Here is an 18,441-nt window from a genome sequence, read left to right on the forward strand (position 1 = left end):
GCCTTGAACCATTGCTGAATATCGTCGTTCTTATAGTATTCTTTTACCACATCCTTGGGGATGTGGACCTTTGGTTCCACGATGGAGGAGATGGGTTGTGTTCCCGAGGGTTGGGCCCCCTCCTTCCTAGCCTTGAGCTCGATTTCTTTTAGGCTACGTTCGTGCTCTAGTTGGAGTTTTTTTTCGTTGTGCTCTCTCTGTCGTTTCTTTTCCTCTAGCTCTCCTTGTAGGCGTAACTGTTCCACCGCCAGTTTTTTCTCAGCCAGTTTTAGCTCTCCTTCGATTTTTAATTTTGCTAGTTCTAGTTCGTGGTGGCGATCTCTTTCTCGGTCCGCTAGTTCCTCTGGGGATAGGCCCCTCTCGGGGGCGCCGTTCCTCCCCGGGTTGCTTCGTGGTTCGTTGGGAGGCTCTCCTTCCGTTTGTGTCCGGGGAGTTTCCGCTTCGACCCATGTTTTTAATGCCCCCTGGAAGTCCTCTTTCGTGCTTAGTCCGGTGGTAGCGATTCCAAAGTCTTTGCAAAATTGTTTCAGTTCTCGGTGCGTATAATATTCTAACTGGTCCTTTTGGAATGCCGTGCTCGGGTTGGTGCCTGCGGCACCTAGGGAAGTTTCTCCTTCCATTCTTCTTGGTAGTGCGTACGCCGTCTACTGTACGATCTCTAGGTGTTGGCTCGGATCCCGTCGCCTGCCACCAAATGTTGGAAGGCGTTCCCCGGGGAGGCTGCGGAATGTGTTCCTGACCACCCTGAGGCCCACCTTTCCCAGAGCTAGGCCGAGCAAGAGCAGGGAGGCCCTTCCTGGAAGGGTCTCGTACCTAGGATCGCACACGCTGCGCTTACTCTCTTCTTCGGATAGAGGGACACCACACAGTAATTCGTTGTAAGAGAATATACTTTTATCGATGGTTATCAGGGATCTTTATGATCCGGCAGGCAGGTGCAGAATTAATGCCACAAGCGGCAGCGATCTTGTGATGAGGGGTAAGGGGTAGCGGGACAGTCTTTCAATCAGTGTCTCTGCGAGGTATCCGGCGCCCAGCTCTCAATCCTCGAGCTGAGGGGATGTTGCTTCTCTCGGCGATCTATGCCGGTTTTCTTGGAGGGGCGGGCCGCGAGTCACTCAGCAGGCACCGGAGGGTCTTAGTTCAGGGAGCCGCGACGGCGTCAGCAGGGCTCAGATGGTTCAGAGTTCGGGGAGCCGCGACAGCGTCAGCAGGGCTCAGATGGTTCAGAGTTCGGGGAGCCGTGACAGCGTCAGCAGGGCTCAGATGGTTCAGAGTTCGGGGAGCCGCGACAGCGTCAGCAGGGCTCAGATGGTTCAGAGTTCGGGGAGCTGCGACAGCGTCAGCAGGGCTCAGATGGTTCAGAGTTCGGGGAGCCGCGACAGCGTCCGCAGGGCTCAGATGGTTCGGGGTTCGGGTAGTGTTCTTCTGTTCGGGGAGCGATCGAGCCGCGACCAAGTCCGCAGGCTCTCGTCAGTCCAGGTCTTCTCTGCCTCCCGTCCCTTCAGCACCCCTTGTTATACTCCCCCTCCTCTTTGAAGTCCGGAATCCTCGCATAGAGGGGTCTGGTGCCTGGGGGCGGTGTGTGGGGGTTTTCCTGTCGCTCGGCCCTTTGATCTGTTCAGGTGTGTCCGGGAGGGACTCCAGACACCCAGCAGGCGAGGCGCCCGCTCACCGGGGGCCTGGTGGTCGATCGAAACCTCCCTCGGGGAAGAGACCAGAGGTGTGACAGGGTCGGCGCCTCTCGGTCTGGTCTGGGTTGGGGGGTTTCGCTCTCCCTCGGCCAGGCATGCGTGTTGGGGATCTGGTCGGCCCTCGGGATGTTGGTCCACGGGAGCCGGAAGGCCGTGTCCACGAGGTTCGGCGTGGTTGTAGTGTAACTTGCTGGTCGGGAGGGCCCACGCCACGAGGCCGGTCTCACAGGCGGTGTTGGAATAGATCGCCTACAGTGTCAATGGATTTATTGTGCCAGGGAGATAAGTCCCCAGCTGTAAAAAACCCAGATAGTCTCAGCGGGGCCTGGAGGGGGATCATGGGAGTGTATGGTTGGACATGGCACATCAGTTGAAAGATTCTTTTCGAGCTACCCAGACATGCCTCAACCATGAGTGCCGTAGTTTGACAACTGGTAGAAGAAACTATTGGAGGGTATTGGGGGTAAGGGCCCATCTCCAGTCCTAGTTTCACACAGGTTTACACCTGCTAGCCAGTGGGATACCCACTGAAGTGGGGCTGCATAACAGTACGATTTGAAGGAGGGTGGTCCTAAACTACCTCTTCCTACTAGTAATTGTAATTTACTTGAGGCTATTTGGTGCCACTTATCATCCCAGATCAACTCTTCAAGCATTGAATGCAACTCTCAGCAGAGATGCCTGGGTAGGTAGACCGGCACATTTACAAAATAGTACAATAATCAAGGAAGGTCGATAATTTTTTAGAGGGTTATTTTGCGCGTAATGGTGAGCGGCAGATGCTTCCAGAATGTAACCTTGGATTTTAGAACCTTGAGCGTCCGCCCCAGGTTTTCCTCAAACAGGTCAGACTGTGAATGGTATAGTTGGGTGCCTAAGTAATGAACCATTTGACCTGCCCAGTTCAATTTATCACCACCTAGCCTTTTCTACTGAGGCGGTGTGCTTCGGCGTAGTGGGTAAATGCTTGATTTTGTCCAGTTTACTCACAGATGCGCTACTTTCTCAAAATCTTGGAGAATTGCGTGTATTTCTTCAGTCCCAGAGCTGACGTTTTGAAGGTATAGTAGTAGGTTGTTGGTATAAAGTGATACCGCATGGGTCATTCCGTCCAGCGGGATCCCTTATATTCTCCTTCCGAACGGAAGCGGAGTGCCAGGGGTTTCATGGTAATGGTGAAGAGTATGGGGGAGAGGAAGCAACCCCTGTGAATACCGTGACCCACCAGGCTACTAAGCAGCCAATCTGGATGTTGGAGGATGGGGTAATATATAAGGGTTTTGTGTACCTACCTATTCCGAGCTGGACCAGTACCTTGTTATGTCATGTTATGTTATGTTATTTAAACGTAATACAGCGCATGACTCACCCATGGACATCTCGGCGCTGTGGCTAATTTAACAAGCATCAGGAGAGGGTGAGAATAGAAATTGGAATAGGTAATCTTTCAACAGTTTTCTAAATTTGCAATAGTTAGCACAAGTACGAAAGTGTAGCGGAAGCTTATTCCAATGAAAGGGGGCAAAGTAAGAAAAAGCTCTACCCCCACATCACGTTAAGTGAGTGCGGGGGGCACACAAAAGGGCCTTATCATATGATCGTAAGCTTCTGCTAGGTACGAACAGTTTGATTTTTAGTTGAAGATATCTGGGTCCTTTGCCTCTTAACGCGTTATAAGTAAGAGAGTAGAGCTTGAAAATGCACCTTTTTTTCGCTGTCAGCCAGTGCAGCTCCTTTAACATCGGGGCAGAGGCGGTACCGGGAGGGTGGTTGAAGATAAGCCTAGCTGCTGTGTTTTGGACTACCTGTAATTTGCCTACCAGTGTCTTTTTTGATGCCAAAGAGCATTGCCATAGTTTAATCTGCTTACTACTAGGGTTTGAACTAACATTTGTCTGGTGGATGTAGGAAGGTACAGAAATATTCTGCGCAGAAGACGCATGTTCTGATAACATAATCCGGAAATGGACAGAATGTGATCTTTCAATTTTCATCCCAAGATTCTTAATAGATTGTTTAGGGATAGGCACCAGTTGGGAAGGCCACAACTCATCTGACCAGACAGAGGAGGCCTTGCCAAACAGCTTGATCTCCGTCTTGTCTGCATTTATTTGAAGATAATTGTCATTGATCCAGTTGGAGATTGCTAGCATACACAAGGCAAAATACGCTTTAGTAGCTGCCAGATCTGACTCGAATGTAAACATCAGCTGGGTATCATCCGCTTTAGAGATTATCTCAAAGCCAAAAGGCTCTGCGATCTTAGCAAAGAGCGACACATAGATATTAAACAGAGTGTGGCTCAAACAAGAGCACTGTGGGACACGTCTGTCTAGTTGCATTTTGTGAGAGGTATATGGGCCAAGGATGACAGTTTGATATCTGTCTTTCAGAAAATGGTGGAGCCATTTAAGCTCAAGGCCTTGTATCCCAATCTCTCGCAGCCTCTCCATCATCATTACATGGGAGATCGTGTTGTCAAGTGCAAGTCGCAGAGAGTAAGTAACTGCCAGAAGCACCGTTTCAGTGCTATGGCTTGATCGAAAGCCGGATTGCGAAAAATCCAGGATTTGATTTGATTCTAGGTAGGTTGTTAATTGTTTATTAATTAAACCTTCAAGCAGTTTGCCCAAAAGAGGTAGTAGAGATATAGTTTGCTAATGCCTTTCAGTCCAGGGTAGGCCTTTTCAAAATAGGTAGTACACAGGCAGCTTTCCATTCAAAAGGGATGGTGCCTGTTTCCACCGATGAATTAAATTTCTCTAAGATAGCCGGGGCAAGACAGTTGGTTAGCGATGCCACTACTTTAGGAGGTCAGGCGTCCAGAGGAGACCCTGATTTAGCAGCAGCCAGAGCTCTACTAATTTCCTCTAAGGTACCTTAAAAAGGTAGTCCAAGGACAGCATATCAAATGCCTTCTCTAAGTCATGTATCAAGCATGCTGTGTGAGGGAACCACAGCGATGCCTGATCCATCATATGGAATAGCCTTCTGAGACTGTTTTGATGTGCTGCATCCAGGGAAAAACTCGTTTTGATTGGGGAGTATGATGTTGGGCAGTATCTGGAGGTAGCGGTCTGCAAGTATCTTCCCCAATATTTAGGAGTTAGCGCTCAGAATGGCTATGGGCCGTAAGAGGACAGGTGAGTGAAATCCCTATCTGGGTTGAGCAGGGATATGAGGAGAGATTCTTGAAGGGATGATGGCAGTGCCCCAGTATTGAGTGCCTAGTTGATTATGTCAGTTTGAAGGCCAGGTGAATGGCAAATCGGTGGTAATATTCCAGAGGGAGTCGGTCCATGCCTGGTGTTATATTTCTGGCTAAGTCATGGATAACATTTTTCACCTCTGCTATTGTGATAGGGTCATTCATTTCTTCGCGTTCGATAGCTGAGATGCTGTGTATGGTTAGGTTTGCCAGGAATTTTCCCTCTATAGCAGGCTGTGAACTGGGGGGTGCCCGATAAAGGTTGTCATAAAATGCTTGCAGTATCGCTTCTTGCAATTGCGTGGGAAGAGGCGTTAGCAGGGACTATTTTGGTGATGGGAAGTGTGCTAACTTCCAGGTGCGCCAACCACGCCAGGAGATGGCCCAGTTTGTCACCTGTTGAGTGTATCTGAGCTATATAGGCCACAAAATTGTAGCATCACAGGCAATCCATTAGGGCTGTATTTGCTGTCTTTGGATGTCACTTGAACTGAGCACTTGGTAGCATAGTGGGGGGGGCTTGCTGCTCTAGGTCTGCCAGTGTCGCCTCGGCCCTTACTAGGTCCCTATTCAGTATCCGGTGTACCCCTACTGTTTGTTGAAAATATATGCCTCGAGTGATGCCATTAATGAGTCCCACTCGATTGCACATGTAGTGGCTGTTGCATGGTTCACGGCAAAAAATGGTTTATCTGCGTAAGTTGGGAGACTCGCAAAACAGGGTCATCTAAGATGTCTTGTGGTAGACGCCAGTTGGGAACTGTTGAGAGTGGTGGGCTCCAGTCCATTTGTCTATGTGCGCTGCATGGTCAGAAATGATGCCTGCCACTTCCTAGTTTTGACAGGCAAAGATGGACCCGCTCTTCAGCAGCTTGTGCACATTTTGCCCAGTGTGGTAAGTGGTGGTGCTATACAACGTTGACGTGATGGGAGTAGCCCTCCTTCCTCCTGCATGTGGGTTATGGGGCTTGAAGTCTCCCACCAGAGTTCGGTGGTGTACCACATAGTGGGATGAGTGGTGGCACTACATAGCACTGAGAGGTATGCCTCCTCTTCCCACTCCTTCCTCCTGTATATAGCTTGTGGAGCTTGAAGCCACCCAGCAGAGTTCTTGGTGTCCTGGGCAGCAGGACGAATGGTGGCGTTATATAGTGCTGATGTGATGGGAGGGACCCATCGCCTTCTTTCAATCCTTTCTCCTGTGGGTGAGTTACATGGTTTGAAGTCCCCCAGGAGAGACTGCTGCATGCTGCACAGCAGGATGAGTGAGGGCACTATATAGAAACCGATATGATGGGAGGGGCCTGCCTCTATCTCCTTTCTCCTGCATCTGGGTGATTGAGCTTGAAGTCCCCCAGCAGAGAGCTTGGTGTCCTTGCCAGGGAGATGAGTAATGCGGTATATAGCACTAATGTGATGGGAGGAGCCCGCCTCCTCCTCCCTTCCTTTCTCCTGCATGTGGGTTATGGGGCTTGAAGTCCTCCAGCAGAGCCCTTGGTTGTTTAATACTATGCATATATTTAATGTTTACTTGCGCTGATGATATCTGGTTCTGCATCCATTCTGCATTAGAATAATGCATAATAAAGAACTGTAAACGTAAGACTGCGTGTATGTTTGTGTGAGTACTGATCGTGCGTCTGACAAAGAGGGCCTCTTCTAATTTACTGCGCTTCTGGCAGGTCTGATTGCATGGCTCTATGCTGGCATTACCTGTTATATACCCCCATGGTGTGTTCTCACCACTCCACAGGATCCACTGGTTATAACTGCGGGAGAAATCTATGGTGAGTGACCAAAATACATTTGCTGATCCCCACTTCAACAATGGAAATTAGTTGTAATCTCTAAATTGAAAAAAGTAAGAGAACACAAAGTATATCCCAGGATTTGATGACTAAAAATGTTTAACTCTTCCAGGTAACACATTTTCAGAGGTACCTACAATACATGGAAATACAATGCAAAATGATCTTTAGGTGGATGCAAGTCAATGGCTAGCTTTAGAGCTTCATGCAAGACATAAAGATCATCATGATCACAAAAAGTCCACACTCACCAAAGTAATTGTTTTCAGATTACAGGAATATTGGTCCACACCTTATTCCTAAACAAATAATCTACTAGCCATATTCTTCACTGAGCCAGCCCATCGTACTCACTATCTTTAATCATTCATCATGTATAACATTCACCATGAGTCAAGAAAGAGTAGACCCTTTGTTCTGTTTTTCCCCACCTGTTGGATTGTCTGTGGTTTGTTTTTAGCTGGTTGGTGTGGGATATTACGTTTATGGGCCTAATTTTGCTTTGACTCTCTTAAGATGGGACCTGCGGGTCTTGTAAGCATGCATTTGCAATATCTGGAGGGACGTGATTTTTAATTTTTTTAAAAAGCCTTCGACACTCATGGGGCAGTCTCAGGACTATCTGTAAGCTTCCTCTATGTACTGGATGACAATTCAACAAGAACCTTTTATCAGATCTTCCTTGCTTACAGGGGCATAATGACCATTGACCTGAGAGGGCATTACTCCATCACGTTAGCTGGCATGCGCTGGGCTCGGCTGGGACTGGCAGTCAGCCTCATTAGAATTGTTCCACTGACCCTCTGAAGCCATTTTACAGCTTGAGGCTGCATTCATTTTGTTATTGCCATATGTGCACCTTGCCCCCCCCCCCCTCCCAGCTCTCAAAGTTTGATCTCTCCTCTTGTAACCATCAGCAAGGAATAGATCACCCCACATGCAAAACAAATACACGGGAGGGGTGTCCTGCACACTTTCTACACAACAACAGCCAGAGATACAAGCTCATAAGAATATAATCAATAGGGAATTTAATTGGCTCCCATTATGAGTTGGCAATTCGTTTTCTGATCCTCAGGCAAACACGTATTGAAATCACGAGTTTAGCGGTAATACCTGTAAAATTGCAAATCTGAACAGGTAGATTTCAGCAGACCAGGCCTGCCGAAATTTAAGAGGGCAAATGTCTGATGAATGCCATAACATCGGGAATTTCGCTCCCACAGCACTAAAATTCGGATTTTAAAAGGTGCGATAATAATCCCATCTCCAACTGGGCCATTCATTATGTGCAACATAGTGCTTTGATCCCATTTGTAACATGATGTAAGCACTCTAGGCTAGGGCAACCCGGTTTTCCGTCAGGAGATGGGTGAATAAATATGCATAAAAGTACTCCTGCAGGAATTATTTTGAAATATTTTAAATTCTAAACAATTTAGGTTGGTCAGTCAAGATACAACTTGCAGTGAACTTCATTTAAAAAATGAAGAGCTAAATTAAATGCATAAGCCAAAAAATATATAAAAAACAAAAATAACCGTATTCTGCTCCTTGATCATAATACATATAAAGATATATTTACTAATTTACAAATCTTTATGGCATCAGTAAAGTACATTAAAAATGTATTTCAGATATATGTCTTTATAGCATCAATACATTGTAGAGAGTGAATAATACAATAGCAGTTTGTGGGGGGTAACATAAAGTACAGTACAGATTTAAGGACACACAGACCAGTTGATATTGTTTGACAAGTGGCTTTATTTGGTGTAAAAATACCCCTCAGTCTAATTCCATGACCTCCAGATGCAGAGTGTATATACATTTCAGAGACTGATGTGGGTAAAAAGTCTGTTTCAGTCTCTTAGTGGAAACAATCCATGAGATCATTCTCAAGAAAGTATATTAGAAACTGGACCCTTAAGACAACACAAAAAGAGAAAACAACAAAATGTAGGTTTAAAAACAATGAAACATCTTGCAGGCTCTTTTCGCCACTTCTGTCTCTCTCACCAGAGCAGGCGGTTTCTTCCCGAGGAGATGCAGCAGCGATCCAGTCTCAAGCTTCAATCGTACAAGGCAACAATATTATTTTGGCAGAAGGGAATCGGATGGACACGGCGATTCTTACTCCTGATGTGTATGCAGCATGTATCGCTGCAGTCCCAACCTCAAAGTTTACCTCAGTGAACTCTGAGCCAAGCGCGAAGCTCCTCTTGAGACAGCATGGACCATGTCTTGTTCGGATGTCATTCGCACAACTGAGGCAAGGAGGGTGCAGCAAAACGTCATCGATGTGTGAGATAGTTATGAGTGCTGAGCAAGATGGGCAGAGTGAAGACGCCTGTGTTTCAAGGTCCCCTAAGTCTATGGCCTGGGGGTTGGAGGTGATGCAGCGTGGAATTTTAAATCCTCTTTTCGTCACAGACCAAATATCATACTAGCATATTTACTCAATACATTCATTGGTGGGACCCATAACACCAACACTCACACTTCATTGATCCGTTCTCACGGGAGTGATACATTTTCCAAGCGCTGACATGAAAGGAATACCTTTTCACCTAAAGAACTTAATTTACTTGAACATACATTAAGTACCTTTGTTAAAATTAGAACCTTGAGATATTCCCTCCATTTAGTCGAAAGATCAGTTAGTTGAAATTGGATATTTGGTGACTCAATTCTTTAATCTACATTTAATCTTATTCTAATTTCTCCAAATAAATCACCCGACACATTTGTTTGTAAGAATAATAATTTTGTTTATCTAATTAATTGTAAGTTTAATAAGTCATAAACCAAACCACAGAACATCATATTTACCTAATCTTGCTATTAGTCGTCCCTCTAAGTCAATCAAGTTGTGAAAAAGTCTTTAATTCATCAGTCAGGCAGCAATTCAGTCTGTCAAAGATTCAGGGAAAACAGCTGTCCAGCAGTGTCACCGTCCTCTCCGTCAGCGTCTGCATTCTCAGCCTTATTATATCATAACTCACTATTCTACCATCTTTTATAATGAATTTAATGTCAAGATGTAACAAAAATCAGTTTTAGACAGTCCTGATTGGAGGATTTGGGTCGTTCGGTGAGGTACTCACATAGTCTATTTGGTTAGGTCAACACACTTGCTGGTTCCGGTTTTAAAGACAGTCTTTTGTTTAACAGTCTTGGCAACTCACCCAGCGCGTCCTTGATGGGTACATCTCACATGGGGTCAGGACGAGGCCACTTGTTGCTGGCTGTGGCGCAGGCGCACTTCACGCGAAACCTCGTGGAACGGTGACTAGGCCGTCATGTCGGAGTCTGCCATCTTTACGAAGGCCCAAATCGGTCAACTTAAGCAAAACGTAATTAAAACATTGAAATGGCTAATAAAATGTTAAACCCTCACTAATTCCCCTATGTGTATGTAATTATCTAGCACGATAGCAACATTCAAAGCATTTATATTCACCCAACGATGTCATCTGGTGCAACTTACAATTACATCACAAAAGCAACATATATCATGCAATATTCTAATTTTCTGTCATTAGTATGCGTACATATATTGGTATACAAATTAGTTCAGCCATGCAAATGCAAATCCCACGTGTAATTCTTTCATTAAAATAGTTGGTTAGACATCACTTCAAACAGATTAATAATATTACAATTAATAGATTATTCGGATTAATATAAACATGCAGAAATGGGGGGGGTATACAAAATGTTGTACTACCCGCTCCAGCAATCCCACTTTGGTGAATATATCACCACACCATCAAAATTTTGTATTTCTTTTACGGAATTTCAAAATGATTTCTTGCTTTTATTCATAATTCAGTTTCCCCTGTCTCTTCTACTGTTGCTGATTTGTACATACTCTCCTTAACTTCCTCCAATTCTATTTCATCAAATTCTCTCTCTTGTTTTACGTCTTTTCTCCTTAAATTTTCTTTTTTAACTTTTTCGGGTTTTTATTCTTTTTATGACAGATACACCCTAATCTTATTATTAATACTATGAAAATCACACATATTAATGGAAATAATATCTTACCTAAAAAGGGACTACCAAAATTTACTAAGAAATCTTTAATAGCTGATATTTTCCTTCCAATCTTTTCCACCACACCTTCAACCTCCAGTGGTACAATTTCGTCATGCAATTCTGTAATACTTTTAATATAAATTTTCAAATCTTTACTTTCGTCAGGAATGTAAGTACAACAATGTTGGACTTTCAACATTCCACAGACTCCACCCTCTTTTGCCAATAATATATCAAGGGCAAGTCGATTTTGCATTACCATAGCACGCATGGCAACCATTTCAGTGTTTACCAATGAAAATCCTCCAGCGGTGCTTGTTGACAAGTGATCCACTACTGTTGAAAGTCTTCTAATTTTGTTTGCATTCAGAGATATTCCCACTGCTGGTATCAATGCTCCAAAAATATCACCTACAATTTCTGACCAAGATTCTCTCTTACTACTTGCTAAATTACTACCTAAAGTATGTACACCATCTTCTCCTCTATCCATGTGAAAAATCTTCGGAAAGACCAGGCCTACATAACATGTGCCATACCAATGGTCTGGCAAACGATAATATGCCCTGTTTCCACAAATGAAATACAATCCAGGAAAAACTGGATCTTTTCCACCTTTAAATACCCATCCACCCATGATTCGGTATGTATCATGGCACTCACTATTCCCTACAAAATAATTATCATATGCAGTTTGATTCCTTCTAATACACAATTTCCCTTTCTGAGACCAATATAAAGCCATAGTTGGACTAGTTTCCCCTTCCAAGTGTTTTTCTATTTCTACATCCCAGACTGTTTTCTCCACCTTCCCTTCTGATGCCTTTCTTTACATTTTCAGTCTCCTTTCTTCAACCATATCTAAAAAAGTCAAATTATTTTCAAATATGTATTCTAATGTTAGTTCTTTAGTCTCTAAGAAAAATTCACCTAATACCTTTGCGGGTTTTACCTTGTTTAGCTTGTTAATTGACGGTACTTGTGAAAATATAGTATCTACATCTGAAAAAGAATATTCTAATTTCCCTGTTTGATAAAACAAACTAGCTATTACACTACATGTTATCCCATAAGTTACTGGAAGGTGGTGATAAGTCACTCCCTCCGATACAGAGGCAGGTAACTGCATATAGACATAGCAGTCCCTTACATCCATTGTCTTTACATATTCATACAACAATTTTGAAAACACATTATTAGAAAAATTAGTTATAGACCTGTCTTTATGTAAATAGTTTTTATCTATTCTAGTCGGAACTACCGTTTGAATCTTCCCTTTATTAGTTATGTTTTCACTATGTCCTTCTATTGTATCTATAGTAACTTTAAATGAGATCAGGAGAGCACGTACACTCCATAGAAGCATTAATAATCCTGTAAAACAACAACACATTTTACACCATCTCTTGAAAAATGTACATCTATCTTTTCTATTATCTATGTTTGCCATCCTTGCTAAAATGGACTGTGTCTTTTGACTTAGCCTCTTCTACTTCACAACTAGTTTTCTAACCCAAGGCTCTAAGCACCTACTTGGTTCTACCAGTTCTTGTCTTTTTCTGTATTTTATTGTCTTTCCATCAGTCGTTTTCTTATCTCATTCAGTTTGGCCTTTCATCATCTTTCACTTTTCCTTCGTGATCTGTATACAGAATGTCCTGAACATCCGCTTCTTCTCCAATATCGGACAAGATAACTCTCAGGATTTCCAATTCTTCGTCTTCCTCAACCACTTCTGGTACAACCACCTCTGGATTTCCTTGGCTATCCGCCTCTTCTTTTACTTCAAGCAGGGCCACATACGTCCATTCTGGTGATTTATACTTCTGGTTAGGTTTTCTGGTTCTTTTGCTCTCTTTAATTTCAATGGTTTCTTCGTCTTTTGATTTCACCTGACTTGTCACTTCATTCACCTGTTCAGCCCTTGGTGAATTTACTCGTGTCAGTCGATATCTCAATCTTTTTATTTTATTCGGCCAAACGTCATCTTTTGCTGCTCTCTTCAATCTACTTCCTTTATCATTCTTTTCAGTTCTCCAAGCTCTCTTTCTTAGAACTCGACCTTCAGGTATTTCATCTTCGCTTTTCTCTGACTCTGTTTCAACTTGCTTTTTACTCTCAACAGTTTATTTTTCCACCACTTCTTTTGTTTTCCCTACTTCTGTCCCTCCTCGAATCTCCGACACGCAATCTTCCTGCTGACTACTAGTCCCTGTTTCTAACTGGATGTTGGAGTTCCCTACACCTCATCGGGGGTCTTCCGCAATAATCTTTCCCTCTCTCTCTGTATCTGGCACCTGTCCATCTAAATGTGTTGTTTCAGGTGGAATTTCTCTCAATCTTTCATCTGGCACTTCCTTTTCATGAATTTCTTTTATTGTCTCTTCACTGTCTTTTTCTTTGGTTTTCCCTTGTTTTTCCCTTGAACACTTCGCTCCTTGTTTGGTCTCTGTAACCTTCTTCTCAGCGAAATACTTCTTGGAACATATGTTAGACTTTGTTCTGCTTCCCCTCTTTCAGGGTTTTCTTTTGTTTTTGGCTCTCTGTCATCTGACTCAGTACTGGATTCTGATTCATCAAAATACTCCTTTTCTGTGCTGTCCACTGGATTTGGAATTCTCAATGTATGGCTTGCATGGATCCAGTTTCTCAATCCAGCACACTTTACAGCTGTTGTTGTGGTCAAGATGACTTGTCTTGGTTTTCCCCACCTTGGAACCAAACAATTTCTTCTTCTGTGTACTTTTACTCTCACGCAGTCCCCTGGGCTTAGATCATGGGCTGGCTTCTTTTCAAGGGTGGTGGCATCTGCTCCAACCTGATGAAACACAGAATGAACTGTGTCAGCCAGGCTTTTACAGTATTCCAACACCGTGTCATCAGTTATAGTCATCAGCTTGTTGACTGGTATAAACACGTGCCGCATGGCTCATCCCATGATGATTTCATGGGGGCTTAACCCTGTAGTTCTACCTGGAATTGATCTAATAGTTATGAGTACCAGAGGCAAGACATCAGGCCATTTCAGACCTGTTGCTAAACACATTTTCCCTATCCTGTTTTTGATAGTACCATTCATCTGTTCCACCACACCAGAAGCCTCTGGTCGGTATGCACAATGTAGTTTTTGTTGTACATTCAATGCTTCACAAATCAGTTTTATGATCTCATTATGGAAATGTCCTCCTCGGTCTGATTCAATTGTCACTGGGAACCCAAATCTAGGGATAAATTCCCTCAAAAGTAATTTTGCCACTGTCATCCCATCATTTCTTCTTGTTGGGAATGCCTCTACCCATCTGGAAAATAGACAGACCATAACCAAAACATACCTCAGTCTGTTACAGGGAGGCATTTCAATGAAATCCACTTGCATTCTGGTAAAAGGCCCTCCTTCTCGACCTATTGTTCCTAGACTCACTACTGTCTTTCTTCCAGGATTGTTTTGCTGACATATTAGGCATCTCTGACAAAGACTTTCTGCTACAAGTCTGAATTTTGCATTGTACCAGGTTTGTTTAAATGACCTGACCATGACATCTCTCCCTATGAGTCCCTGACCATGATACATCCGTGCCATGGCAGACATCATGCTATCAGGCATGACTGGTCTTCCATCCCGATAGACCTACACATGATCCTTCTCTCTTGGTGCACATCCTGCTTTTACCCACTGCTTCATTTCCTCATTTCCTGCTTCTTCCTGTAATTGTCTCATTTCTTCCCATGTTCCCACAATGTTTGTAAACATCAAGGAGCAAGAAATCACCTCTCTTTCCTTAGCCCGATTAATGGTATTCTGATTTCGTGCACAGTATTATGCCATGTCATTAGCGTATTTGTTGCCAGTGGCGATATAATCACCACTTTGACTATGGGCAGCACACTTCACAACAGCCAATTGCCTAGGCAGCTGTATCGCCTCAAGCAATTTTCCAACCACTTCAGCATTCTTAATGGGAGTTCCACTTGATGTCAAAAATCCTCTCTGCAGCCATATCTGACCGAAGTCATGTACGACTCCGAATCCGTACTGGCTGTCAGTTATCACAGTCACTCTTTCCAATTTTGCATGCTCTAGTCAAAGCAACAAGTTCAGCTACTTGTGCCGATTTTACTCCTTTCAGATATGATGCTTCCATTACTGCTGCAACCGTACATACCGCATATGCTGCACTTAACACTCCATCATCTGTTCTCAAACAAGACCCGTCCACAAACAGAACAAAATCACTTTCTAGTAAGGGCACATCTTTTATGTCAGGTCGAGGTTTTGTACAGAAATCAAGTACATCCAGACAATCATGATCTGCTTCATCTCTGACTTCCACATTCTCAGCATCAGGCAGTAATGTTGAAGGATTCACATTTAAACATCTCACAAGACTTAAATTCGTGGCACCTATTATAACTTTCTCATACTTAGTCAGCCGACTATGTGTCATATACTAAGTACGACTCCTTGGTAAAAGGATTGCCACATCATGAGGTACAAACACTTTCACAGGATATCCCATCACAATTCCCTCACTCTGTTCCAAAGTTCGGCATGTAGCAGCTACTGCTTTCAAACACCCAGGTAGGGCCACAGCTACTGGGTCCAACATTGATGAAAAATATGCAATTGGTCTCCTCAGTTTTCCATGCTTCTGTATTAGCACAGAGAGCGCACATCCATTTATCTCACTGCAGTACAACTCAAACTCTTTCTCGTAGTCAGGCATACCTAATGCAGGTGCTTCACACAACCCATCTCTCAATCTTTTAAATGCTGCCAATTCTTCCTTGTTCAAATCAATGGGATCTTTCACATCGCTTCTTGTCAGTCGTACCAAAGGTTTTGCAATCAACGAAAAATTGCTGATCCATTGACGACAATATCCAACCATTCCCAGAAACATTCTCACATCTCTATGGGTCATGGGTGCACTCATTCTTTTTATGATCCTGATTCTATCTATCGTTATTTTTCTCAGTCCTTTTTCAATGTGATGTCCTAAATATTGTACTTCTTTCTTGCAAAATTGTAATTTTGATGGTGACACTTTAAGTCCTCCATCTGCCAAATGGTTCAGCAAGGCTATAGTGTCTAGTTCACAAGCCTCACAGGTTTTCGACGCCACAAGAAGGTCGTCGATGTACTGAACTAATACTGAATTTTTGGGCATTTCTAGACTTTCCAAAGACTTCTTCAATAGCTGATTAAATATTGAGGGGCTTTCTGTATACCCCTGTGGAATTCGGCACCAAGCCAAAATACGCTCGCCGAAATGAAATGCAAAACGTTGCTGACTGTCATGGTGCAATGGGATGGAAAAGAAAGCATGGCATAGATCAATTACTGTATACCATTCTGCGTCATGGGGAATCTGATATAAAATCGCAGATGGATTTGGTACAATGGGACAACATGATACAACAATTTTGTTTATCTTTCTCAGATCTTGTACTATCCTGAACTTCCCACTAGGCTTTTTCAGTCCCATTATCGGTGAATTACATGGACTACTCATTATTTCTCTCAAAATACCTTGTTTTATCATTTTTTCAATCACAGGAGTCACTCCTTCAATTATTTCAGGTGTCAATTGATATTGAGGGACATTTGGATAACTTACTCCTTCTTTTACTGTTATTTGTACTGGATCTACATTTCTCATTAATCCCACGTCTTCTCCTGTGAAATCCCAAACTTCTGCTTTTACAGACTATTTCAATTCTTTAGGTAATTCATCAGGGTTAAATACAGCATAGGTTTCAATAACCTTATTTTCCCTGTTTGTCATTGTCATTTTATACAGCACATCTTCATCCGGGGTTTCAAATGCTATCCCATCCGGGGTACAAAATATAGTGCAGTTCATTTTGCACAACAAATCTCTACCTAACAGATTCACAGGACTGGTGTTGCACACGACAAAGCGGTGCATTTCCGAAAATTTCCCTATGCTAACTTTCACTGGGTCTGTAAGGTAAGTTTTAATCTGCCTGTTGGATACACCAACTACTTGGATCGTTTCATCCAAGAGAGGAAGGTCCTTAACATCAGCTGATCTGACAGTTGATCGAGTAGCACCAGTATCAACTAGGAAAGTAATGCTTTCATCATTAATCTTTCTGTCTACAAATGGGCCTGACTGGTCTACTTCTAGAGTTGCGCCAAGTACGCACTCTTCTTCCTCCCTTCGGCACCGTCAATAACTTTCTTCTGAATCACTCTCATCGCGTTGCAGCCAATACTGCGAAACAGCGCTAGCGCGTGGCAGTTTATTTACCTGTTCTCCATTGTAGAATCCCGTTTCACTACTATACCTCTGGGAGTTTTTGCTCTGTGGAAAAGGCGGTTTTGGCACCTGATTCTGTTGGGTAACAACCTGCTGCTGTCGCTGCGGTTGACCACTCACCTCATTCTGCACCTGTGGATTCAATGATGCATTTTCATCGTTAGTACTTGGGGGAAATTTACACTCGAATTTCCAATGCCCTATTCTACCGCAATTATGACACGGGAATTTCTTCTTAGATTCCTCTATATTTCCTTTACCTTTCCCAGGACTGAATTTTTGTCTTGATCCTGTATTATTTGCTTGTTCTGCTAATTGAGCATCCTGTCTCTCTGCTACCTTCATTTGTGCCCACATAGCCTTTTCTTTCAATTTTCGCTGTTTAGCTTCAATCTCATCACTGAAATATTTAGCATGTCTTAATACTTCATCTATTTTCTTATTCTGCCAATCTACAGTATGTTGTTTTATCATCTCGCTAATTTCTGGACGAAGACCTTATACAAACCTGTATACAAAATGACTTAGATCCTTTTCACTCAGATTTTCATCTCCACTAAACTGTTTAAAGGCCAAGATCAGCCTCTCATGCATGTACTGACTCTTTGCTTTCCTGATGCGTTCTGTCAATTTTTACCCAATCTGTCTCTTTAGGTGGAACCTTATTCTTCAGAAAGGCAATAACCTGTTCGTATTTCTTCATTACCTCGGGTCTGGAGCCCCTGTTTTTGGATCCCTTGGGTATTCTTGTGTTGGCCAATCTATCATTATTTTGCACTCTGTCCATAGATCTGCTGGTACTATTATGTCAAAAAGGCTGTTTAGATCAATCCATAATACTTTGGACAATTTTACAAATCTGTCTACCTGTCTATACCACTCGATGGGTTTTTCACGTAGTCGAGGGAAGTCATTTGTGAATGGCAAAATACCTTGCCTAGTCCATGGGACATGTACATATCCTCCTCCTGGAATCTCTCTCATAGGATATTCTGTTACTACCTTCTCCTTTTCTCTAACAGGGAAAGCTGAAAAAGTTTTATCTGAGGCATCATCTCGTTTTCGATACCATCTACTTTTCCATTTGTCCACATCTCCCTATTTTCTCAACAAGATAATTATTTCCTTAATCTGACTCATTCGTCCTGTGGTATTCATATTTTCAATGTCCTTTTCAGTGAAATCTATTTGATTTGGTTTCTGTAGGGCTTTTACCTTTTCAATATCTATACCCATTTCATTTGCTACTTCTTCTAATCTTTCATGGAGACTTTTTGCTCTCCAAGTTATGATTTTACACAGAAATAGCAACTCCTCATCCTGGTAAGTTTTTAACTTCTCCGTGGGAATAGTTCCTACTATTAACTCTTCTAATACCATTCGTAGTTTGGCCACATCTATTGACT

Source organism: Triturus cristatus, chromosome 5_1 (genome assembly GCF_964204655.1).
Source record: "Triturus cristatus chromosome 5_1, aTriCri1.1, whole genome shotgun sequence".
Taxonomy (NCBI): Eukaryota; Metazoa; Chordata; class Amphibia; order Caudata; family Salamandridae; genus Triturus; species Triturus cristatus.